Source organism: Aythya marila (assembly GCF_965140915.1).
Source record: "Aythya marila genome assembly, chromosome: 1".
NCBI lineage: Eukaryota > Metazoa > Chordata > Aves > Anseriformes > Anatidae > Aythya > Aythya marila.
The window spans coordinates 112,415,483-112,443,316 of record NC_139042.1 but is presented as its reverse complement, the minus strand read 5'-3'; the positions used below and the strand labels follow the sequence as shown (position 1 = coordinate 112,443,316).

General features: G+C 37.4%; 1 long non-coding RNA gene across 1 annotated transcript in view; it reads left to right on the top strand.

The window, feature by feature from the left end:
• The window catches only part of LOC309873920, a 175,041-nt gene extending 147,833 nt beyond the window's left edge, over positions 1–27,208 (top strand). The window contains exons 2-3 of the long non-coding RNA XR_014316757.1: positions 9,938–10,009; positions 27,089–27,208. This is a non-coding gene — a long non-coding RNA (uncharacterized lncRNA). The remainder of the gene's footprint in view (positions 1–9,937; positions 10,010–27,088) is intronic.
• The last annotated feature ends 626 nt before the right edge of the window (positions 27,209–27,834 follow it).

The following is a 27,834-nucleotide window of genomic DNA, read 5'->3' as shown; positions in this document are numbered from 1 at the left end:
ATGAGCTACTAGGCTAAGCATTAATATGCTCATCATCGCCTGATGAAATGCCTGATGGGGCTTTACCAGCCAGGCATTTGTCAATCAGGTGGTGATGGGTCAGTCTCCTTTGCTTCTTAGAACGAGCTGATCCTCTGTTGTTCCTGAATTTATATCTTCTGAGGCTCTACTTTTTTTTTTTTTTTTTTTTTTTCCTTATAGCTCTATACATTTTTGTATATGTATTTTTCCTCTTGTATTCTTTAGCTGCTCACTGCTATCTGAAAACTTAGGCAGCTTTGTTTTTATCTCATGCAACCTCACCTTATGTACTTTTTCACACCTTTATATATTTTTTTTCTCAGTAAAAGAGAACTAAGATCATGCAGCTACCTGGCATGAAGGTGGATGTTGAATCACAGACCCTGAATCACTGGTTGAAGATTTGGGGGTACAAAGTATGTTGAGATACTGTTGAAGAGTGGTGTGTGGTAAAGGGAGCTAACCCTGGTGCTGTCTTCTCCACACAATGGGAATTGCCTCTAGCACGTCTCTAGAAACCTGGCAGAAAGTATCTGAAGGCTAGTGCACTTTGCAGGCTGTTAAAATGGTTCCAGTTTGGAGAAGCAGCTTATTTCTTTTGTAGATTGAAGCCTTTATTTTCCAGGGTGCAGCTATAGCTGCAATTGCATGCTGTCCTGTAAACTTAAAAATAGAAGATAGTTTATTTTACACCGAGAATTTCTGAGTGATATTTACTTCAATTTGAGAAATGCTAACCTGTGTGCTGTTAAATGTGTGTGCTGTAATTGGATTATTACCTCATAACGTTTTCAAATTCTCCCTCCTGTCAGTTGACACATGCAGCAGGAAATATTTTTCAGCTATCCTTTCTCAGATACCCTGCTCTTGCAACCTGAAATGTATGTATACAAGCTATCGATTGTCTCAAAAATCCATTATTACTAGGTAGATCTCAGTAGCATTACAGCTGTAGTTGACATGCAGATGATGGATTGTGCTCATTAAACACTGATCTTTTAACGGTGTCCCAAACTTTCGGGGATTAAAATTAGGATTCAGATTTGGGAACAAAGGAAGACTGGAAAGAGTAAAGCTTTCCATGGCTCAGAACTACAGTGACTAAGGCATGAATTCTTCTCTAATGTTTCTGAAGGTTTGGGTGCTCCTTTGCTTTCAGCTGCTCTGGCAGGGAAAGTTACAGATCTCTTTGTTGTTCTACAGAGTGTGTCTTTCACATATAGCAGCATGGAAGAAACTTCTGCAAGTCAGGTTAAAACTTGTAAGGGTGAATTAATTGAGTTCCTTATTGCTGTGTTAGGGATTCTGCTCTAAATTTTCTTACTAGTTAGGTGGTTTTGTTTGTTTGTTTGTTTGTTTGTTTTTATATATTACATTGAAGCTTGCAGTGTAAATGTATTTTAAATGATTAACTGACCTTTCTTTAGTGTGGGGTAGGATTTTTAAATTATGATTTTTGCAGAAAGGAAAAAAAATGGTTCTAGCCCTGAATGGAGTTTTGAGGGATGAATTGTTATTTCCTCAAATCTTGTTTGTGCTGGTGAATTGTGTGCTCATGAATTTACCTGAACTGGCACAGTGCCCCCAACACACTCAGGTATCTCATGGGAGAAGAAGTCTAGCTGGAGACCCCAGCTCCCTGGGGAGAACTTGCACACGAGGCACTTAAACTGCAGCTCTGATGATGCACTGCAGTGCCACAGTGCCAGCCGTTGGATCATGTTAATGTCAGGTAACCTGGTTTTGACTGAAAAATGTCAGCATTGCATCCAGCATCAGAGGTTTTTTTTTTTTTTTTTTTTTTATAGTTGATAACCTGAGGGCTTTGGAAAGACTTAACCATTTTAAATTTAGTTTTATTCTACCACTGTGATGTGATACCACTTCCTTGCACAGTGTTGCTGCACTGTTCTTGAGGCACTTTTATAAGCCACTGTAGCTGGACTTCAGACAGAGTAAGCTGTAATGAAAGCTTATTTTGGACACAATGCCAGCAGAGCAAAGGAAAAAATGCAATTTTCTTTCAGTCTTTTAAAGGAAATCCACTGAGTGGGACTTTTTTCCTTCCTGATTTACTGCTATGTTTGGTTCTCTGTAAATCATGATAGGCCAGCTCTGTTTCAAAACCAGGCACTCACTGACCCTTCCTAGCTGGAGGGGCAGATAAGGCACCTGATGCGGAATGAGGGAGGCTGTGTGCTCCGCATGACATGAACTGAGTGAGCATTTGTCGTGGGCCAGGGTGGAAGGAGACCCTTGTAAATGATCCAGTGCTCCTAAGGTATGTGACATGTCTGTGAGTGGATGGCCATCTGCACACAAACAGCTTTCAGTGCTTAGGGAGCACCAGGTAAAGGCTGGATATAACCAAGCCACACACAGTAGCTTATATAGTTGAAAAATTTTTAGATTCAATCACTGGCTGAAGCTTTCCCTCGTGTAGGTATAAACACATCCTGATATTCTGGCTAATGGAGGGGTTGACAGCTCTGTGTTTAGACTCCAGTAAAATCTCTTTCTTTATCCTCCTGAATACACCTTATGAAAGTGTCTTCATCTGTATAGCATTACCTGCCAGGCAAGGTACTGTAACATTCCCTCTTTTTCCCTTGAGATGCATTTTCCCCTTAAAGGGACATGGTGGACAAGGTATCAGAGCTATGCTTAAAACGCCGCACTTCATAAGCACGATATGCTTTGATAACCTCTCTCCCAGCACCTTTCTCAACTGAATGGTCATCAAGCCCCTGTCAGAAAGCCCCCCTTCAGCACAAGGCGTGCCTTCTCACAGCAGGCGCTCCAGCCTTGACGTGGAGGAAATAACAGCTTGCCACCTATTCAGAGGTAGAGTCACCTTGGAGGATCCGTGCTACCTACCTTTATTTTTCTTCCTTGAAAATACTGTCTTGTTGCACATAAGCTTATTATATATATATATATATGTATTTTTCTCCGAATGACTAGCAAGCCACAATTTTGTTTCACTTACCATGCTGTCAGAAAGGGAAATAGTTTGGATGCAAATCTTAACCTTAAACCGTGTTGAAACAAAATGAAATAGTACCAAACAGGAACAGCAAATTAAAAAAAAAAAAAAAAAAAAAAAAAAAAAGGCTAAAAAAGTGACTGTCCTGTGCAGTAAAGTTATATATATATTTATCTAGAGTAGTTATACAGATATTATCAAATGCTAACTTTATTTAGCTTTTGATTCCTTTCTACTTGTGAATTATGTAAAGCTTTATCCAAAACTTTGACTTTAAACAGGGAAGGCTAAAAATAGAATTTAAATTTGTAATTCAAGCTTACAATTTAACAAGAGTCTAAGCTTTTTGCAGGCATCATATTTCAGGGTAAAGAAAAAAGCTCAATGCTTATTTTAAAAAAGGCAAGTGTTATTTTCAGTTAGTGAGTTGAGTTATCTTTATCCTGGATTATGGGACTACTAGCTCCCACTCCTCATTGACAGCCATGCCATGTAATAGCAAAAGAGTTTTCCCACTTTCTCAACTCCTCAGACATTTCTCAACTTTAAATTACTCTCTGAATTGAAATACTTGAATGAACTGACACAGAAAAAAATCTACCTGTAAAGCGAGTCTTTCTGCAAAGAAGCTGTGGCTGTAAAAAGTTGGTTCTGTTCTTCTAACTGTTTAAGCTGCCTACTTGTATTAGAAACCACTGTCTCTAGGACTGAACTGGTTCAAAAATCCTTAAAGGCCAACAAGTACTACCTGAATTATTTAATTTTTAGAGAATAGAGTGAGTAACAGGTAAGGTTAAAAAAAAAAAAAAAAGTTTTATAATTTTTGAAATTAGCCTGATAAATGTATGTCAAATGAAATCATTTGTTTTTAAACAAAGCCATGTAAATTATAAATATTGTTTGTATTAAAACTAAATGTTTCTTTAACAAAGCTTTCTTCAGAAATAGGTCCCATACTGTAATGGCATATCCATGTTATACTTCTACACTGTCACCCAAAAACATCATTATTTTCAGCCCAGTGGCATCCATTTTTGAAGAATTTGGAAAACCATCTTCACACAAAGAAAGTGGTTTATATACATACATATATATAAAACGATATAAAAAACAAAACAAAACAAAACAAAACAGAAACCTACAATTCTATTTAAATTAATCCTACAGGAAGACTAAAGTACACAAACTCTACCTGAAAGGTGCTGATGCTTTTATTTTAAATTTAGATGAACCTTTGCATAGCAATACCGTTAACGGATTAACATTGCATAATGAAGTAGTAGCGTTTTGCAGTGCAGCAGAGTCATAGCCTCTATAGTGAATGATCGCTATGGTTACTGAGGATGGTATGCACTGTATGTATGCGGGAGAGGTTATGACAGTAAAGCAAGAAGTCATAGGAATTAGTAAGCTCTTCATTATTATTATTATAATGGCTCCCCAATGGGCAATGTGCAGTACTCTGCACATTTCAGTACTCTGAAAAGTATTTAGTGTGAGCACGCTGCTACCTCTCCCCCAAGGTTAATAATTCATCTATATACACGTGAAGTACCAGAAGGCCCTAGTCTATACTAAATTAAGCAATTTCACTTTGTATCTTCTTTGCTTTATAGAAAAGCTTCTTGATAAAAATGTGCTAGCTAAATTGAGGCTACGTTCTTTTTCTCTTTGAGTGACTGGCATGAGATAGGAAAGAAGAAAGAATCATGAAAGACCTCCCTGAAGGAGAAAAATATTTAAAGTGAAAATGACAGTTGGAGAAGTAAAGTTTAGGAAAAAACAAAACAAAAACAAACAAACAAAAATGAAGCAAAAATAGCTTTCTTTGCCATCACTGACCACACAATTCATGCCATTCTGAACAACAGTGTCGGACCTTTTTGAGCTCTCCTTCAAGCTTAATGTTGCAGATACTTTTGGAACTAAGGTGAAGTAAAAAGAGGTCATGTGCTAAGAAAATTCACTTGCATAAATTCAACAAATTTTTCCTAGTGAAACTCTTTTCAGCATTTTAGCCTCATCATCTCTGAGACCTGCAGGACACGGGACCAGGAATAAGCTCAAAATAAATGGAATAATTCAGTATCCTCAACCTTAACACTTCAAAGATCATGACTGATTCTCCCTCCTCCGCTATTCTCTGCATACTGCAACACCATTATTTTTTATGTAGTGGTATTCTGTTGTGTTTGTTTGTTTTATTTTTTTCCCCAGCTAAATGTGTGGACTCCTGTATTTGCTTTCACAGCAATTTAGTTCCAAAATGTATTCAGTTCATTGGTCTGGAAATGCTTTTTTTTTTTTTTTTTTTTTTTAATTAAATAATGTCAGCAGAGACCCTCACAAGCATGTGGGAAACAAATAACTTTCAGGAGACGTAGAATAATCTACCTGTGAGACTGCCACATCACTCATGGAATGGCTCCTTTGTATTTCCTACAATGTCTTGAAGCAGTAAAGGATTTGCCTTGCTTTTATTTTTCACATTAAGTCTTAAACACCAGATCTGTTTATTCTTACATTGAAGTGTTTGCCTTTTCCCAGTTACAGTGGATGTGTGTGTTTGTGAGGTGAAATCAAAGCAGGAGCAGCCATGATTTGAGATAGCAGGGTGTCGGGGTGCAGTCCCTGGGCTAGTTGCTGTTGAGCCTTAGGAAGGACTTCACAAGGAAGATGTTTCTTTTACCAGGAAGTTTTAAAGCAGAAGGTTGGTTTAGCCAGCTAAGCTCAGACGGGCATGATAACAACAGAGCAGTAGGTGGTTATTAAAAGATTTATAACAAGGTTAAGTAGCGGTAGTAAACGTGTTAAGCACAAATTCCTGTTTCTCCTGCATCTGTTAGGTTTCTGTAGCTGCAGTAGCAAAAACAAAAGCAGCAGAAATATTTAGGATGAACCAGGGAAAATAATCTTATTATCTACCAAAAATGGTGGTACTTCTGGAGTAAGTATTGCAGACATTTATATCAGGCTATCCCTAATTACTTTGTTAGTACTCATTTCAAGTATATCAACAGAGGACACTCCCCCCCCCCCCCCCCCGATGAATTTTAAAATCACTCAAATGTTGATTTAAAGCAATCCAAATAGAACAATTCATTTTCAAAGGTAAAGCAGGCTGGGCAGTGTACTTTAGCAAAACCCACGTTTTGTAGAGGTAGAGCATAGTAAATATAGCAAAACACAGAGGAAAAAATGTTATTGAGTCAAAAGATGTAGTTTGAGGTCTCCTATCAATCATCAGGACAGATACCTCAAGTTTTTTGGTGCTGAAGTTATGAATTATAATAGAAAGCACCAACAACATAATAAAATCCCCCTAAGAGAATGGTCTCTTTCAACCCTTATAACCAGAGTGATTCTGTTTTCATAAGTGGGTGGTGGAAACTCTATAAAACATTTTGGTCATATCTCGCAGAGAAGCAGTCAATGTTTTCTGACACAATCATTCCAGATGTCCTTGTCAGAAGTTAATGTCTGGGTTACCATATTATAAAAATCCTGAGATCAGAAATAAGCCATAGAAACAGGGATAATGTAAATGTTTCTCATACCATTTTTCTTCAAAAGTCAGTCTTTCTCTGAAAAATACTGCAGTTTATAAAGGTAATAAAGGTAATAAATTATGGTTAAGGGACTGACTTAAATCTGCAATTTCCTTTCTTTTGCTATTACTAAATCCCAAAAGGCAGTAACTTCTTTTCTACCTAGGTGTTGTCACTTGCCTTATTTCATACTGCTCATCACAGCTGCACTCACTCTGGAGTACAGTAATCAGAAATACACACGACTTCTATGCCTAAGATGGAAGTCAGTGCCAATCATCTCTGTCCAGAAATTGAAAACTGAATTTCAAACTGAAGCAAATTCACAAGCTTCCAGGCAGAAATTTTGTGGCTTGAAGCCTCCAGCTCCTTTCTTGCTGCTGGTCTCATTGGAAGCAGAAAGCTGTCCCTTCCTCCTTCCAGGGGCTTCTGCATTCCTAGCAACTCCTGTGTCTGCTTTCCACAAGCTCATCACTCTTCCCACCTTTTCTGTTAGGAAAGGCATAGGGTGGCAATTATTTAATTTTTAGATTTTTGTAGTGGTGGGATTCTGGTTGGTGTGTGAGGAGAAGCACTGGACACGATTCTTGGTGGAGACTGGTGGGAAGAGGCGTAGAGGCAGCCATGCATCCTCCCAATGGAAGCTCTGCAAGGGTTCATTTAACATCCCTTAAAGCATGTCTGTAGTAGCTGGGCTAATTACCTCTTACATACAAATCTGTCTAATTTTGGACTGAAAGAGCATTTTGTAGAGGCCTAAGAAAAAAAAATTGCTGCTTGACTGCATGGAAGAAGTGTGACAAGGCAAGGCTGTCTGCTAAAATTTAAACCTTGGAGGTGAAGAGGAGGGCTTCCTCCAGACTGAAAAAGAAGCTGTAAATAGAAAAATGGCACACATTTATAGAAGTATAATATTGCTGAATGCAGGAAAAGATCCGTGACAATGAGATTTATTATGCTGTGCGGCAGTCTCCTGGGGGAAGATGTGAAAGCCCCGATCTTTTAGTGCAATTTGAAGCACACTGAACAAAAGAAGATGTATTGCATGGAAAAGTCTTGCTTTGACAGGAAGATAAAACAGATGGACCGATAGATCCTTTACAACTGCAAATCTCTGATTCTCTGGCTTGGAGGTCCCTGTTGCTTAATTAGTTCCATTAGTTTCAGTTGAACTGTTATGATGTGATAGTTATTGTGCAAAGTTAAATCAATAGACATGTGTCTGTACCACACTGTAGTCTACATTGTATGGAGTAGGAAAAAGATGGGGAATTCACTGGCTATGTAAAATTTTCACCTTTGAAATTTAAGAACAAAAGGGAAACTGCTAAAATGTAAAAAGTGGTACACTATCTCATATGCAGCAAGGTTATACTGGAGAACATAAAACCTTGCAGCTATGCTAGCCAGTATCACTGGGTTGTGGTATCACTCCTTGGAGAGAAATTACAGTTAGCATAGTGGATATCATAAATAGTATGCCAATTGCTGACCACCAGTTTCCAGGGAGGAAAATGTGGTGAGCGTATAAACAACCATGACTTTAACATGGACTTAACTACTATATAGTGTTTCTAATAAATACAAATTAATGTATAGTGGCTGAGCAAGTTTATTAATATGGTAATTGTAGTTCAGTAATCTAATGTGCAATAGCTCTGTTTAGTCCCTGTTTTAATTTCCAGTGGAAAACTTCAGGGGAACTTAACGATCATATGTCACTGTAGTGAGATCTTTATGAAATACTGAGAGTCTGCTGAGTTCCAGCTCTCCATTTCATTGAGCTTCAGCTCAGGCCAGTGAGGACTCTACTGCTTACTATCTGGACAACGAAGGCAGGCACAAGCTCTGTTTCAGACTACAACAGGAAGACCACCATCAATAGAAACTCCTTATCTCTACACCTCTCCCCTTTCTTTTTTTTTTTTTTTTTTTTTTTTTTTTTCTCCTCCCTCTCTCACTGTGTGTAAAGAACAAAATGACCTCAACACACCTTTTTGATTCTGAGGCTCCTCAATCAACAGGGCTTTGCATCAGGAGAAGATGGTAACTGGTGTTAACAGTCCTCAGGTCTGTTTGGTACCTGGCTTCTCAGTTGGGATAAGTACAAGGATGGTTTTGATGATGTGAACACATCCACAAACTGATAATTGGATTTACTTCTATATATTTGGAGATTTCTTTAATATTCTAGACTACCTACTTCATTGCATAGTTCTGTTCTTCACAAGTACTGACAGGACATCTATATTATTCTACTTCCATGGAAAGGAGAAGATAGAGAAAGCAGAGTGCATCCGTCTCAAATTTGGGTTGAGATTTGGTTTCTTTTCTTGTTTGGTGCACATTTCTTGTGGAACCCATGGTCAGCCTGTGTTAGGTCTTCTAATAAGGTACATTTAATGGCTACTGCAGGGCTCTGTGTTTCTGAAACTTTTCAGTAACTTTTCATTACTTGAAAAACACCTAGAGTACTTGCAAATAAGAAACAGTATTATAAGGTTCTCTATCAGGTTTAGTCACATCACTTAGACCTTACACTGTTGTACAGATGTAGCTTGTCTGAATTACAGGTCATAGATTCCTACTGTCCTATAGAATTAGTTTATTGATGATTATGTTTTAAAAAGTGACTTAGACAAATAATGCAGAAACTGAGCTTTCTTAAGGTCACAAATTTTGCCGTTCTTGCTCTCAGAAAAGATTTATTTCATTCACCCATTTGTGAGTCAGTATAATCATTGTAAAAAAACTTTCAATATTTAAAAAGTTTTCGTTTAAAAACTTGGATTTTCAGCCTTGCATTCTCATCACATTTAACATGCCATGAGAATTCAATATATCAGTGGATACAGATCTTTCATGAATGTAAGTTATTTTTCCTTATAACTTAATTGCCCAGATCATTTTGATGCTTCAAGGCAATGTTTGAGCAGCTGTGAAAAAAAATTTGCATGTCCACAGAGTACGATATTGTACACAGTACAGGCATCTGCAGGGAAACCAGCCTGTCTGAATGTACTTACAGCCCTGCTCAATTAAATAAGGTATGTATCTATTCTACAAAAATACACTATTCCACAACAACTTAAACAGCTTTCCAAGATGGATTGGTATGTAAGGAGATAACCTGCTTACTTATCTTTGGGCTTCATGCCAAAGGGATCTGAATATTACAAACCATCTAATATCTTTTACAATGTTTGGAAGGTTAGAATGGCATCCAGTTTGAACAGTTGTTTGGAGAAAGATGCCAAATTTTGTCTTGGTGACATAAAATGCCCTAGCACAAAGAAAGAACAGTACTAAAACTGTAGGAAGAAGAGATAAACTGAGACCTCTATCAACAGGAAAAAATGACATCTCTTTTCATTTACTGCAGGCGCTGTGTTTGACAACTCTTAGCCTCTGGAAGATGCTCTTTTTAAGGCAACCTGTTCTTAACTTTAATTAGGTAAGTGGCATATCCTGTTCTAGATAGGTTATTCATACCTAGTTCACGTATTTGATTTGTGTCAGTATGTCAAGCAGAGGCCAGACACCTTTAATAGGAGACAGTAGAGATATATAAAGTGAATCAAAGCTTTACTCTTACTACTCTTACACCTGCTTCTAACAGGCTATCCTGCAAAAATGGAGGTGCCCTAGGTTGAGCTGCTGAACAGTTTTAAGAATCAGTGCAGGCTTCTTGCCCAATTCTATTTAGCTGAGGTCATGGACACACATCATCCCCCAGCCACACGTGTTTGCTGACAAGGCACCATAAGCTTTCTTTCAGCCTAACACCATTTCCCTGAATCTGGTTGACATTACAGCAGGTGTAACAGGTCCTGTGAGCGCACTCTACTTCCTTTAATTGAAGAAGAGCTGCATTACTTTAAATGGTCAAATGAAAAAGTTTTGCTGATACCAGCAAATTTTCATGTCTGCATGGAAGGGAAGGGGAAGAGAGGGAGAGGGAAATTCCCCACTTTTTTCAGTACTGTACATCCCCAGTAAGCTGAATTGAGCTCCAACAAGGGGCACTCCTAGAGACTGTAAATGGCAATAATCTGAGGTATTCTACGTGACAAGGTTGAAGTACTCCCTGCACACAGCAGTCATCACTCATTTTTTCTGTGCTGCTCCCTTCTCTACTGGTTCTGTTCACAAAGGCTGCAAAACTTTCAAAGATGGCAAAAAAACAGTTCTAGAGCCAAATGGTAGAAGGAAATAAAGATAAAAGAGATGAAATAACCAAAGTGGCATAAAAGGTACAGATAAAGATGGATATTACTTCTGCAATGTAAACAAATGTAACTTCCATTTGCATCTAATAAAACAATTGACTAGCCCAAGGAAACATAAATGGCTCAACAAAAAGTATATCCTTTATGAGGGATGGAATTTGTAGTAGGAAAGTAAGCATTTCACTTCTTTGTTCATAACATTATTTTTGGTGACTCCAAATTTATTTAGACTTCTGTAAATTATGATTTTTTCCAAACACTTTGTAGAAAGGAAGATAAGTAACTTTCTTTTATTCTTGTAGCTGAAAAAATTGGCTTACCTCCACTTGCAATATTTCCAGCTTTTTTCCATTTATATTACTTTCTGTTTCATATGCTTCTGACCATATTCACCATAATTGCCAAACACCAGTGCGATATATTAAATGAATCTTGAAAACCATCTATTTTTTATATTTTTTTTTTGAGCTAACATTACAACTTTTGGGTCTGATAGTTCTTAAAATTACTTTGTTTTCGAAAGCATAAGGAAATATTTTAAAGTACTATAGACACTTCATTTCTATTGTTCTTTCAGTGAGTATTATGTTTTTAAATATTTAATAATATTAAATTGATACTGGTTTTGATGACATGCAACATTTTCCAAATAGTGCTTTTTCTATTTATCCTTATAGCTTTTGAGAAAGTATACAGAAACCAAGGCAAAATGGACTCCAGTTTTGGTGTCTACATTTTTGAGACTCTTTTCTGATCCATGCTAAGTAGGTTAATTCATTTTGTTTCAGAACATTATTGTGAATGGTAGCATGTCATTAAATAACCTTACACATCAGAAACAATGAGAATAATGGTATTGCCTTTACAAACACTATTGTCTTGACACTTCACAGATTATATTTGCAGAGGTACTATGGTTTTGGTGCTTTCAGGATGTTCTAAACACGGCGTTAAATGAAAGCATTTCAATTCAATTCTCCTAAATAATTCTTCAGATATTTTTCAGCAGTTGAAAAAGTAAATTAAAACGCATGAATTTTGCTGTACGTTGGGCTACTATCTGTGCTGAAGAACAGAAGCTCTGCCTTCTGGTTTTGACTAGGCAGAGTGGGAGTTTCATTTGCAGCAAGAAGTCTACAAAGCCAGAAAATAGATACAGCATAGCAAATAATGTTAATAAAAATGAGTGAAAGTGTATGGAAGTAAAATTTAGAACTATCATCTAAGGTTATGTGAAAAACAATAGCATAGCATGCTAATTATACAGGAAGTAGCAATAAAAAGGTTACCTCTTTTTATTGTAAATGGCTTTTGTCTAGTCAAATATCCAAAAGAAAAGAGAAATCCACTTAGGAATACCAAGCATTTAATGTTAACAAAGCCACATCTGCAGTACTGTAGAGTACAATATACATTTTAAGAAATATCTGGTAAATGAGAAAGGAGTGGAAAAAAGGGTGAAAATGGATGGCTGTCTGCTGAAGGAGCTAATTAATAGCACAGCCTGTTAGGAAAATATAAGCAAAAATAATGTGACCTAAGGAAGATTTAAAAAAATAAAAGGATTAATGTTAACGATAAGCTTGCTCAACAAATAATTCTCCTTTGAAAACTGTTTTCTAGAGTGCTTAGTGAACACTGAATACTTAGCAGCTCTCTGAAACCTGCTGGTCGGAGTGTCATGAAGTCATTTTGGTGTGCACAGCAGATTGATTAAGTGATTGATCAAGCTGAGAGCTGAACTCTGGTGTCCAAAATCATATGTACTTTGTTATCAAGAAAATTATCTTGTATAAAGCTGTGTGCTACCATGTCCAAAATGCTTTAAATGCTTATTCAATCCTGCATGTCTTTATTCTACACTGCAATTTAAAAGACAGATCATCCTCCTGACCCATCTGAACAGGGTATGTTTATCATCCAGCACTCTGCAACTTACAGTCCTTTTTCTGAGACATTTCAGTGACACCATTATAAAGAAAACAGGAAATAAAGCATGTGCATTCATTAACTATTTGTCAGCTTACAAATGGAATTTCTGCCATTTGGAATTATGTGGAAAAAAAAAAAAAAAAAAAATTCAGGAATGCAGAGGAAATGAAGAACTCAACCTCATTTTGGCAAACACATGCTCATGTTTATTTATTCTTCTTTACATAATGTAACAGGGATGTAGACAAAGCAGTGACATTTAATGCCTTATTCGCTTCTACCTTTAACTCTGATAATGGGCCCTGGAACCCCAGAGCCCTGAGTTGGAGGACCATGACTGAGGTAATGATGAACAGCCAGACAACCCCGAACTTGTCCAGGATTTGCTGCTCCAGCTGGATGCATGTAAGTCTATTGGGCCTGATCAGATTCAATCCAGGGTACTCAGAGAGCTGGCTGATACACCGCTCGTAATTATTTTTCAATGATCTTGGGAATCTGGATAGGTCTCAGTCAACTATAAACTGGCAAAGGTCCCAGTTTTGAAGAAGGGCAAGAAAGAAGACCCTGGCAATTAAAGGCGTGTCAGTCTCACTTCAGTGTGTGGTAAAATTATGGAGAAGATTATTCTGTGAGTTATTAAAAAACACCTGAAATACAACGCAGTCATTGGTCACAGCCAACATAAATTTACAAGGGGAATTCCTTTTTAACGAAATTAATTTCCTTTTATGACAAGGTTACCCACAGAGTTGACCAATGCAAGCCAGTAGATGTAATATTTTTGTTTTTCAGCAAGGCTTTCCATACTGTTTCTCACAGTATCCTTCTGGACAAAATGTCTGTCATACAGCTAGATAAATGTATAATGTGATGGGTGAACAATTGGCTGATGAGTCAAGGATTATAGTAAATGGAATTACATCAGGCTGGCGGCCAGTCAGTGAGGTTCCCCGGGGCTCCATTTTAAGTCTAGTTTTCTTTAATGTTTTCATAAATGTATGGATGTAGGACTTGAAGGCATACTATGTTTGCAGTTAACACTAACTTGGGAGGAGCTGTTGACTCTCTCAAGGGAGGAGAGACTTTACAGAGAGATCTTGACAGATTAGAGGGCTGTAAAAGCACCAACTGTTTGAAGTTTAACAAGGAAAAGTGCTGGGTCCTGCACCTGGGGTGGGGCAACCGTTGCTATATGTACAGACTGGGGGACGAGAGGCTGGAGACCAGCCCCACAAAAAGGGATTTGGGGGTTCTGGTTGGCAGCAAGTTGAATATGAGCCAGCAGTGTGCCCTGGCAGCCAGGAGGGCCAGCCCTACCCTGGGGTGCATCAGGCACAGCGCTGCTAGCTGGTGAGGGAAAGGACTGTCCCACTCTGCTCTGTGCTGCTACAGCCTCACCTTGAGCACTGCATGCAGTTTGGGGAGCTACAGTATAAGAAAGATATAAAACTATCAGAGAGTGCCTAAAGGAGGGCTACAAGGATGGTGAAGTGCATAGAGGGCAAGATGTATGAGGAGCAGCTGAAGTCCCTTGGTTTGTTCAGCCCAGAGCAGAGGCGGCTGAGGGGAGGCCTCATGGCGGCCAGCAGCTCCCTCACGAGAGGAGCGGAGGGGCAGGCGCTGAGCTCTGCTCTCTGGGGACAGCAACAGGACCTGAGGGAACAGCATGGGGCTGGGACAGGGAAGGGTCAGGCCGGGTGTTAGGGAAAGGTTCTGCACCCAGAGGATGGTTGGGCACTGGGACAGGCTCCCCAGGGCAGTGATTATTTCATTGAGCCTGATGGAGTTCAGGAAGCATTTGAACAATGTGCTCAGATACAGGGTTTGATTTTGGGGTGGTCCTGTATGAAGCCAGGAGTTGAACTTGATGATCCTTGTGATCCCTTCCTGACCAGGATAGTTAGTGATTCTAAGGAACCACTGAAAACTCTTCCATGCTTCCAATTTCAGACTAATTTTTTCTAACTTTGTAAGTTTCATAAAGCTCCAGCTATAAATTATAGACAGTTGGTAAATGATTCAAAGCAGTTCAGGTAATTATTGCTCATGTATCATAGAACGGTCAGTAGCATGCAACATTAAGCTGAGTATAATCATGTATCATAATTGGCTAATTCCTTGTACTCTTTCCTTTCCTTCTTTAAATAAGCTACTCGCATGTGTACTTCTTCATAAAATCTATCAGCTAATAATTAACATGCTATGGAAATATAGATCACATTTTGTATTAAAGTTTCGTTTTCCATGAAATCTAATTTCTTTCTTATGAAGAAAACACAACTGTCTGCTTAGTGGGACATCACAATATATATTTTTATTTTAGCAAGCGTGACATGTTTGATTATAGGAAGTCAAACATGCTGTCTTTGTGCCAAAAATTAATAGACCTTTCTGTTTCATTTCTTTTTCAAGAAGATATTTTACCTTTTAGTGCATGGGAACCTTGCATGTTTTCACAATGTATAAGAAAAGGTGCAAAAAGAAAACCTTCATATGCAGGTAAAATTTCTTGTATCCACAAGAGCCGCTTGAATGCTCCTTCTGCATTTACTTTTAACCAGAACAGATTGAAAATGTTAGCCCTGAAGTAAACAGATGGTGTCAATAATGACTGATACTCACTGGAGTTCTATAAACACACGCATATTAATAGGCCGTCAAACAGCCCATATTGTAATCAAATGATACAAGTTACCTACAGGAATAAAACATGAGTAAGACCAAAGTGTTTTAGAGTCCAAGTGCCTAAAATTGGTCTTTTCATTGCATACTCTTCTAATGTAGCTTGTTTGGGTTTGGTTTGGATTGTTTTCAATGTTTTTAATAATCATGTAACAGTAAGGTTACATTAATGTGCCAACTGCTCTGAATGTTACCAAGTCTTTAAAGAGTACCACCCCCAAACCAATGTCATGTCTGTGCTGACAGATACAGAGTGTTGGGCAAGTGAAACTTATGCATTAGCATCCCTGCCTACGTAATGACTCTATTCCAATAAACATTAAGATACGGAAATAGACCGATTCCCATTCTATTTACAGCTTGTTCACCTCATACTCTAGATGTCAGATTTCTAAAAAGGAGTCAAACAGTCTGTTTTTATGGAAGCCTTTAGGACAGTGCAGCGAGAGAACTCATGATAAGCCATGGAGGCCCTAGTTCATGCATGTCACTGAAGTGGATGGACATGCATGTGCTGTTTGGTAAGGCACTAGTTACTGAGTCAGTAGTTACTTAAACAATGAAGTCATTTGACAGTGTTTTAGGAAAGGCAGCTGCTAAATTAAATTAATTTATAAATTGATCCATGAGAATGTTTTAAAATATATCTCATTTAGGATTCTGTTGTCTCAACTGATGTGACAAGTCCTGATTGCTAAATGAGATCTCCTTCCCTCTCACAAGTATAGAAAAAACACTTGCTATTTTGATACAATTAAGATAATGACTGCATAAAAGCCTACATGAAAATATAGATTATGATCAGTGATTTTCATTGTTAACACAATTCTGTGTAACTAACATTTGCCTAGATTCCCAGCACCACAGTCCTGCTGCTTACCATTCATAAAGCTAACCTATGTCAGCGGACAGACTCATTCTGCAGCACAAGGTTATATATGATATTCAAAGACAGGATATAAGAGAACCTCTATGTATATATGCATTTTGGATGTGTTAAAGCTGCACTGTAATCAGAGATGTAACAGAGTTTAGATTTTCATGCAGGATTAAAACAGTAGGATATGTCTTGATAGCACAGTTGATAATGGATACAGAAAATTCTTTGCTGATACCTACTTAATTTCTGTCGAGTGGATTCTGTTTAATAAGTGCACAGACTGATACCTGTGGACTAAATACTTCAGTATTCTTTTTGTGAAAGTGTGGGGACGTGTGTAAAATTAGATGCTACCAAAACAGAACTCAATGCTTAAGTCTTAGTTTCCAACTTAAAAAGTTATAAATGACTTCACAAGAGGCTAGACAATGGAGTATTCCAGATAGTCAGATCAAATGACTTGCATAGTGAATGCATGAAGTAGAAGAGCTTAATTTGATTCTTAGTACTTTTATTCAAATGAACATAATCTCTGTTTTAAGCAGTCTCAGTGGTTGTATGTGCTGATTGCTGAAATAATCTGATTTATATAGAAAAGAAGCACTGGCTGAAGCTTAACAACATCAAATCTTATTTCAAAAGACATCTTTGTACAAGCTCACAACACCATGCTCCTGTCTTTACCTTAACATCAGTTTTCTGAAGTTCAGAAATATAATCTCCCACTGCTAATTGGTTATATGTGCTTTTTACTACTTGGATTATATGAATTACCTAATCTTATTATTTTTTGACAGAACCAAGGATTTACTGTCAAAAACAGTAAATCTTTAAAACTCCTTGAAAAGCATGATACAGTGGGAAAAAAAAAAAAAAAAAAAAAAAAAGTTCTTTAATGATCCTAATACAAAAACAGAATTTGGAAATGATCAGTCCTTCCAATTTTTAAGTATCTACCTCATGTGGTGCTTGGGGACATGGTTTAGTGGTAGACTTGGCAGTACTAGGTTAACAGTTGGACTTGATGGTACTAAAGGTCTTTTCCAACCTAAATGATACTATGTTTATATGATAATATGAATTAGCTTCTATATAGCAGTGCATCTTCTTTGTTTTTATAGAAGTGATTACATGAATTAATAAGTACCTCTCTATGTTCTTGCTCTTCAATGTATTTAAACCCTGTGATTTTTTGAGGATCTCATTCTTTTCAATATAATTCAGAGGTTTCGGTTATCGTTTTCTAGAACATTTCTTCAACTTTCTGGGCAAAGGCAAGCTGGGCAGGGAGGTTTACTTTAATTTATCCACTGGAAAGGCTGCACTATAATTTAAGCCCAGTGCTAAGAACATTAATTCTCAATATTCATTAAAAATTCCCTGCAGGTAATGAGTCAAATGTCTGCCAGCTAGGGTTTTTAATCCAGTGATAGCATGATTTTTGCCTTTCTGTCTGAAACAGACTGCAGATTTCATTCAAAGACTGACAGTTCACTATCAGACATCCACAGCAGTGATGAGTTCACTGAAGAACCTATATGGAAGAGCAAATACTGATGAAGTACTAGGTAAATCTAGGATATGAAGCTAAATGAACTCTTGTAACAGACATTGCTCATTTTAATTTCCCTTTCTTAAATTTGATTTTACAATTTCCCTTTATAATGTAGTAAAAGGGAGGTATTTTCCAGATTTTATTTTATTACACATTTTCCATATTATTAGGGCATTGGGTAGAACTAATTCCTTCATCTACTGTTTTTCCTTCATTTTCTTCTGATGCATAAATAAAAGAATTCAGAACATACGTAATTCCCACTTCTAAGTGTCAAATATTTTAAGTATTTACTAGTGTTTCATCTCATATTACTGTGTGCTTAGAACTGTCATGTATATTCTGCTTTTCTACTCCAGTTAAATCAATTACTACAAAAAAGAAAAAGCTGTATATGTTTCCATGGGTATCACTTAAGATTCAATATTCAAGAAAACATAATTTTGGTTCAATATATATTAGGTAATGTAAGGATATATAGTCTTTGAGGAAAAAATGGAATTATAATTTTCCAGTTAAAATAACATTTTAGATCAGCACAGTGTTAAATTAAAGGACCAAGCCAAAGAAAAATCATTTGAAGTTCCTGGATGTATATATTACTGCATACATAAACTGTAGACATGGTATATTGATCTATATTGGCCTAGAGGCTGACAAGAAATTTTGGGAACAAAACTAAAGGTCTTGGATATCAGCTAAGTTCAACTGACATACTAGAAATTGTCTGAAATGGTGGCTCAGCGATCTGGATAAACTTAGAGTCATCAGCACAAAATGCTTTTGGTTCAGAGTGAAATTGATGAGGAAGAACTTCCATACTGAGATATTTTTTTTTTTTCTATTTGTAGCAGGTGGTGCATAGGTCAGTGACATTTTTAAGCACAAGACTCATGTTCCCTTAAAACTAATTAAATATTAATTCTGGAAAAGTTGCATTACCTTTTACGTGCCTCTGACTGAGCTGGATCAATTCTAACTGTTTTTCTTCTTCGCCTTACTTCCAAGCAAAAGGTTGGCTTGGAATAAATTCATCCACTTGGGTAAGACCTTTCTACCCACCACTTTCTTTCCCACCACCTTTTAATTTCTGAGACTGCCAAAACCTGTCCTGGAAGAGAGACTTGGGTAGTAAATGTTAAGCATGCCTCACTGTTCTTGCTCCTATGAGATTTTGACTGTTTTTTGAATGAAGGTCTGCCACCTTCATTCCCGAAAGTGTTGTAGTCATTTGTAGTTGTACTCAGGCACAGCTATTTCATTTCTGTCCCATCTTTCCTGGAGAACATTGTTTTTATATGTGCCATTGAAAACGAGGTGAATCTCACTGTGGTTCTTAGATTATAGTTACTTTGTTAATGCATAGTAAAAGCATTTTAAAGATTCAAAATAGTTCAATATCTCTGTACTAGGCAATGGTATCTGTCACTTTTTTTTTTTTTTTTTCCCTCTGAATTATGCAAAGAGGTTCCAGTCAGGATTGGGAATCCATTGCACAAGTATTTTGAAAAATTGTACGTTACCTGAAAAAAACTAATTATAAAGTTTTGGGGCCATTTCCTAAGTTAAGGAAATAATTATCTGAGGCAAAAACCTCAGGGTATTTGTCTTACCTCTGTGTCACATTTCCCTATATGTTCATTCAAAGTGTATCTTACAGCTTTCTTCTTTTTAATGCTAGGGTTTGCTTTCTTTTATATTTTTTCTACAAACATTTCACTGTGCACATATTGTACTTACCTCAATCTAAGATTTTGAGGCATGGTACTTTCATGCTTTGTAAGAATTTCCAGAGGTTTATTTTGAACCTTGTTATTTTGATAGTTCTTTATTCTGTCAGCAGTGACTGGAATAGGATGGTACTCAGGGGAAACAGAGGTATGCACCACTACAAAGTCTGTGTATTTTCTGAGATCCCTTATGCTGGGGTTATGACTGTCTCTAAATAGACTTGTCTAACTTCACATTCTGTCAGTCATTCAAAATAAAAGATCTACATTCAGTCTTCATTCAGTCCCTAGGAGAAACCAGACCAGACATCCTAAAAAAATAAATGTAGGAAATTGCACTGTGTTGTGCCGCTTAAGTCTGAAAAAGGATAGAAAATCCATAGCTTTGTATTGTTTTTCTTCTTTCTGTGCAGAGATGTGCCTTCTGTATGCAGTACTATCAGCACATGCAGCTTCCCCAAAATGCTGTTGGCCAAATTCATCCTTAGTGCAAGGCCACCAATTATTGGAGACTCACTTTGGATTAATGTGATACTATACCTAAAACCGATAATAGTAATAATAGATGTTAGGGTCCCATAGTGAAGTCATACTGTTTTCTCGGACAAAGAAATCATGTGTAGATGGTAAAAGTTAAAACAGAGTAAATTACATGACTAAATAGACAAGGAACTGTCTTTGCCCCAGAGGACTGACAGCAAGATTGATTTTACCAAAAGCAAACATGAAGTCACTTTTGTTTTCCTTCTGTTCATTATACATTGACTATAGTAGGGACAGGAATTTTACTGTGTCTCCTTCCACGCAGTAGGTGCAAAGGAGGAACAAGGCCAAGATGCTCCATGGATTGTTGCTTCAGCAAATCCAACAGATCTCAGAACTCATCTCTATGTGTTTTAGCCCATGACAAACTAGTACCACGTTATGTTGCATGGGTACACATGCAGAGTACCCATTTCTTCCTCAAACATGGGCTACTGAGTAAAGACCATCTGCTATTAAATAATACCATATCAAAATAAAATTTGAGCATATTGTAACTGTTCTCTCAAGACCGAAAAAGGGTAATAGTTCCCCAGGTGCCAGTGGCCTGACCCAAATCCAGCTGAGGAGATGTCTTAAGATCTGATTATCTTCACATCAGCTGGATAGAAGAGCTCCATCCTGTTCAGTGTCTGATGCAAGAAAGATTGAATTAAGGTGAGCAAGGATTTTGGGAAAAAAAAGAATTTCCTAAAGGAGAGCAAACTGAGGGAAAAGGATAAGGTTAGCTTGGTAAGCTTTTTAAAAGCTACCTCACAGTTGAATCCTCATCGCAGTAACCATCAGTGAGCACAACAGAGAATATTACCATTATCATTTTCTGTGTACTGAACAGGTAATGCTGTTTTAAAGTGATCTCTGCATAGGCTTATTGCCAGATGACACTGGGAAGTTATTGCTTTGTTCATGTTTGACTGGGACTGTTTTTCTCCTTTATTTTTTGCTGGAGAGTTTCACTGGCTTATTATGTATGAACATTTTCCTGCATGCCCTTCCAAGAAGCATGGGAGCCTTGTGCTTATTGTCTTCCTGTCTGTATGTCTCTTCTTAAAGGTTTCTCTCAGTGAAAAGCATATCAATAGCTGTCACATTATTTCCATCTAATTCATTTCTGGCCCATACTTGCGAATCTATGCTTTCTCACTAGAAAATAAATTGCAAAATCACTGACCTAGCAAAACAGTCAGGAGCTGAATAAGGGGTAAAGCGGAAAAGAAAAAAGAAAAAAAAAAAAAAAAAGTGACTTATAAGTTAAGAAAAAGAAATAAAATGTACAGTTTCAAACTGTTATTAGGAACCAAAGGCTCTAGATTGTCATATGGGTGTGGTGTTGCTCAGTTTACATGGTCAGCACATTTATGTGCATGCTTTTGTGTACCAAGCCAAACACATCCCAACTCCCTGTTGGCAGTTCAGGTCTCCATCACCTATATCCTAATACAGATTTACAGCCCCACTGTAAAGCTTTGCACAAATGTGATGCAACAAAGCTTCTAAAAGTGTTTTTCCTTCACCTGATGAACACACCACTGACAGAATTTGAAAGGCTTTTGGGCACAATTTGTAGTAACACTCAAACATCCTGTAGCTTTGCTATTTATAGCCCTGTATGGGCAGCTGTACAAGCTGCCTGCCCTGCTTACAGCTGGTCAAGCTTTTTGGCCTCCTACTTATGTCCACCTGAGCCTTCTCTGCTTGTTGGCTTCCAGGCAGCTTTTGGGAGCTAATGGAAAACAAAGTCTTGAGAGAAGAGAGGGAAAAGAACGGAGAGCTGGCCTACTAAAGAACAGCAGAAACCTGGGCAGCTGTAATCCTGAGGTAAGGGTCAATTCTGCTCCTCCCTCTTCTCTCCTAAGCTGAGCATAAGGCACTGGCCTCACTCCTTTGCTGGCTGAAGGCTCCAAAATGAGTTTACGTAAACAGAGAGGAACGTAGGCTAAATACAAGGCTCCCAAAGCTGCTAACCAGGAGCTTCCATCTGAGAGGTGTATCTGCATGATAGCAGGCACGGGCTGCTTGAACCAGTTGCAAGGCAGCACCAGGCTATATTATCTGCCACAGCTGAGAGACCCACTGTGGAACAGCAAGTTCAGGCAAATACTTGCAGTTTACCTGCAGTCTAGAGACATGAACTGAATTGGGAAAAATAACATTGTCTTTGAAATAGTCACATTTCAGTGAGTGAGAACTTTCACCCATCTCTCTCTATAAACACAGGGTTAAGAGGCTAACCTTTTGAAATTCAGAGGATGCTAAATATTTTCTGCGAAGAGTGACAGATGTTTACATGTTTATTATCCTGTATTTTTAGCTTACTTGTTGACAAGCCTCAAAATAAAAAAAAAAATAAATAAATCAAAACAAAACAACAACAACAAAAACACATTTTGCATGTTAGTCCACATTTAAAAGATACTTGCTTTAGCCTCTGTTTTACTGTGTGTATGATCCTCATTTCACACAAGCTCAGTTTTCTTTAGCTATTCCCTCCTCCAGAACTTTGAGCCTGTTTTAGCAGTGTTGCTGCTAATCACTCCTTTCTATAAAGACACCATCTCCCAGAGGATGTTGAATTATGGGAAGAAGTAAATACCACTACTTGGAAAACTGTTTAGAGAAGCAGAGTGATTTTTAAAGTGATTACTGGTAATACTGAGTGTTGAGCAACTATAGGGTTTATCATCTAAATTACTTTTAACTTACATTCCAGGTCATTCACAAAGTCTAAATCTAATACTGCTTTGTCTTCTATGTCTGAAACATGTTATACAACTTAAAGCATGTATTTAATTTTGCTTAATTTAATTTAATTTAATTTTGCTGGGTTAAGAGTGTATTCTGCCTAGTGAAAGAATAGACTTTACCATGGGAAGAGAGCTTCTTAAACAGAAAAACAATGCTTTGGTTCTCAGACATTCTTACTGTCTTCAAACTGAAATGCCATGATGGCGTATGTGTTTGTAATTAGATGCTATTTCTAACCTGTTTTCTATCATTCTCAAAATTTCAATTCCTGAGATAGGACCTTCAGTGAGTTAAGTGTGAACTGCGAACAGCTTGCCTCTGTGCAATGCTTTTATCAAATAAGACCATAAGTCTTCTGGTTGATAGATATGGTACCCCACATATCTTCCTGTTCTAGTGAAGGTTACTCAGTCAACTAATTTTAATGCTATTTTGAAGTAGAAGAAACTACACTTTTTCCACTTGAAAGCTGTCTCAGATATTTTACATTTGAAGTGATCAGTTCCTCTGAGTTGATTCACTTTCCAGTATTTATGGTTGGTGTTTTCTTTTCCCTTCCTTTTAGGACTATTCAAAAGAGAACTGTTCTGTTTTTACTCAGTCAGTTTCTAATCAACAGCACTATCAAATTCTCACAGAAGGCACCAATCAGGCATTTTTTCTGTATTGAAATTAGTTGCTAGCAGCAGTTTAATATCTTTTTAAGGTAGTGGCTTAAAGCAGAAGAGACAGACAGAGACAAAGAGATTGCAAAACAGCAAAAGGACATTTTGCCATGCAAAATAACCTTCACATGTAGTGAATATGGGAAATGTGGCTGCACAGTAGTGTGAAGCTTTTCTATTATACTTGCAACATCAATGACTAGAAAGAAATTCAGAAAATAGATAACTGAAAGTATATAATTTTTGAAGGACAGTGTCTTTAATCTTAGCTTAACAGTGAGACTTTTTATAGTTTCAGACTAACTTAACTAAATGGGAGAAGGTAGAATAGAGAAAACAAGATGGCAATGAAGCTGAGAACAGACTGCATAGTGATTTAGACGAGTCCCCCGAGCAACATTAGCCTGTAGGTCTGTGGTGTCTTATTGGTAATAAGGATTCATAATAGATTGGATCCCACGATGTCACATGTTGTGTGTTGCAGGCACTACACAGTGTTGCAGTTGAGTACAAATAAAATCTAACAAAGTATGTGGGACTTGTGTGCCTGGCTTTGTAGGATGTTGAAATGCTGATCGATTCCTTCCATTACAGTGAAGATGTCAGGTGGAATGATTTGGGGGGGAGATGCAAGTGGTATCTCATTCAAGGGTGGGATCTCTGTTATGCAAATCTGACAGGGTAATTTCATCTGTTTTCATGTGGTCTGGAGTTTAGATCCTTTTTACCTCTCAATTATGTGTATATATGCAGCATGGCACGGCTGTATGACCCAAGCCACAGTGCCAAGTACCATTGAGACCATTACATAATTGTTAGCTGTAATATGTAAAGAAGACAGGTTTACACAATTAAACAAGGCTTTTGACACCATTTCATCACCTTGTATACTGTGTGCATACATTTAATATGGTTGAATGCTCCTTCTGAGATGAATGTGCTATTTCCGTGCCTACACATGGAGGATAAACCTTGCTTGGATCATGGTTCTTAAAGGTGGATTATAAAAAAAAAAAAAAAAAAAAAAAAAATTATTATAATTAGAGAGAGAAGTGGGCACTGGGCCTAGTGATTAAAAGTTCATTTTCTGTAAACTAAGAACTGTAGTCATCGACATGTACTCTAGCCATGCATTATTCTCTGTCATTTATCCAAACACATTTTTAAAATAATCCCCCTTTTTATAAACATGTATGTGTACACGATTTGTTACTCCAATTGCTCTAATTGCATCTAATCTAGTCAAATTCATTTTTATTAAGGTTCATACTGTGAGACTAATGAACCTAAAGCACTGGAATCATTCTCATTACACATGGTTTGATAAGTTTACTGAATCTGCATTGTCTCATGCCCAGAAGAAAACAGCAACAATGACAAAAATTACCATGATTCAAAACGCATCTTCTCTGTCACTTCCCCTACAGGAAATATTTTAAATTGATTGTGTTTTAACAGGGAAATGTAAGCAATATTTCCACTACAGAATTTTAATATGAAAGAATGTCTGACTAATGAAGAGTGTTTTAAAGGGTTATGAAACTAGAAGGAGAAAAGCCAGCTGAGGTGATGGACAGCTAGGTAATACAGGCAGCTGACATACCCATAAAATTGATGTATCCAGAAGCTTAAGAAATGATCGGTGCCTGGCTGACAGACACTAGTCCTTTCATATTTTTTCCCGGTGGCCTGTAAACAGGAAACAATCTTCTAGAAATCATTCATAAGGTCACTCTTCCCTTGTTCACTCCCCTTCTAAACATGTTCTTCCATGACACATGCAAGTACCTGGTCAGCAAACAACAAAGAGACTGAGTGGACTTGGACTGTGTAGGGGATACATATGTAGAGAGGAACTTAGTTTTATTTCAATCTCTACTAGTCTTCACGACAAAATACACCTATTCTTTGAGGTACTTCCAAATACGTAACAAAATAAAGTAAAAGAAAGTCATGCTTTTCCACTACATTCATCATGGACTCTTTGCTCAACAGCCCAAGGAAATAGATCTTGCTGTGTGATGGTGAACAAACTTTTTGAGCTTCAGGGAGATGTTTGACTTCTCACTCCAAAGAAGGCAAAATAAGACAAACCAGACTTAAAGACTGAAAACCACTGTCAAAACATATCTTAGCCAGTCTTTTCCCCAATCAGGGGGATGCACACTTATCCCACCTCTGTACCACCACTCTCTTTTGAAATGGGAGCACAGACAGGGTACACAAGGCCAGAATTTCTGAATGAAAGCTCGTCCATGAGTAGCAAAATAAATTTTGCCACATAACCTATGAGAAAGGGTTCCTTCTTGTGACAATGACGTTGCTGTATCTGGCAGAACAAATAAAGACCTCTCCTAACTCTGTCCTCTTGGTGCCTCCAATACAATATGATTTTTATTTTTTTTCTGTGTCTTTAAAATTGTGATAAAAGCTATCAAAATAGCTAATCTCTCCACCTGCCCTAAGGGAATGGCTTTTATATCACATTTAGAGTTGGGCAAAACGCAGAAACACTTTTCCATCACAATTTTCATTGACTTTTTCATGATAGTTTTTCAGCCATTTTTAGCCACTGATAATTATGCATCATCTAACACAAATACGTCAATAAAGTATTCCAGATAACTCCTCAGTAATGAGAATACATAAATCCCTTGCTCAATAGGCTATGCAATCAGTTCACCACCACCACCCCAAAAAAACACCAACATTTATAATACTGCAGTCTCTATGACAATCCATTTAAAGTGGAATTTGTTAATGTTGGATGAGATCCTCTACTTCAGTAAATCAACATTCCTTGAAATCAATTAAATAACTCTGAATAGCACAAGATGGATGTTAGTCTGATGCTTTTTGTAAACAGGGGTTCCTTTTGATGAGTTTTGTTTTTTTAGTTGCATCTATTGTAAGTTTATTTAAATAAGTTTCTTTCTTTCTTCAAGAAAATTTTACTTGTATAAAATATATGAAATGGCAAAATATTACTTCTTTCCATTTTCAGGAGATAAAAGTATAAAGGTTTTACTTGCATGGTTTGTGTTACTCAGTTCCCCTCTCATATTTGGGTAGGAATGAGTAAGAGAAGATTTAAAATACTGACTCTACTAAGAGGTGGTCCTCTGATCTCCCTGACTGGGGACCTAGTCTGGCTCACAGTCAACTGTGGTGGAGGGGAAGAGATAGGTCTTCTACTGAGTGAGGACACTGATTTCAGTTCTGGAGCTGAGACTCCTTGCAGGTTGTACAGTTTAAGCATGGTCTTTATGTTCTATCTCATCTTTTTCCCCTACTGCCAGCTACAGTACTCAATCTCACTTCACTTTGTTGAAACATTAATGTTCTCTCTTTGGGTAGCACATGGCGATTTTTCAGTAGACTGTACATTTTTCTGGCACAGGCTGATTCACTGCTCATCTTTCAGAGCTGTAAGTCCAAGAAAAGACTTAATTTCATTAAGTCCTTAAACAAATGCTAAAACCGTGACAGGTAGGATACGTCTTGATAAGGGCAAGGAAAAAGGTATCTTTGAGTGATGACCTTTTAATTTCTCATGTCCTGTGATTAAGCCTCAGGAAGAAGATGAACATTGGAAGAAACTGGAATAAAGAATCTGGAGTGTTGTCACTTGGCATTCTGTATTTAGCATTTTCCATTTACTGTGCTAATGAAGTGCATGTAACAAGAACCTCTATAGGTAAGTAAAAATAGCAGTGAAGGTTTGGTTTTGATATTTTTGACACATAGTCTGGTATCAGATCTAATATACATATCCCAAAATACATCACAATATGTCCCACAGCATGTGAAATTAATAACATAATGCTTTCTTTTGTTAGCCCTCTATGTATGGAGGGTTACAAAATTGCCTTGTGTATGTGGGTTTTCAAATAAAATTTCCAGTTTCTAGATCCACTGCTTTGTCTCCTCAAGTTCAAAAGACAGCCAAAAGCAGGGAGAAATGACTCCATGGAGTTGAACCTCTGTACTCATTATGATCTGGTTAGGAAGCACCTGCTATTCACCAGCTTAGAAAACAATTTGAAATTCTAGTAAGTCTCAGCAAGCACCTAACAAAGAACATCAGGAAGCTAGGCAGCTAGCCAGTTTCGTATGCCTCATCTCTCAGGATTTTGCTCTCATGCTCTCCCCCACTACCACATACTGCTTTTTTTTTTTTTTTGCTTTTTTTTTTTTTTCCTGCTTTTCCTTCTATATTTGAAGTAAGTGGAAAAATGCTACTGTTTAAAATGTTTCCTATATATTTTCTAGAATGGAGATTTTAATGCTTTTTAATGACAGAAATTATGTAGCA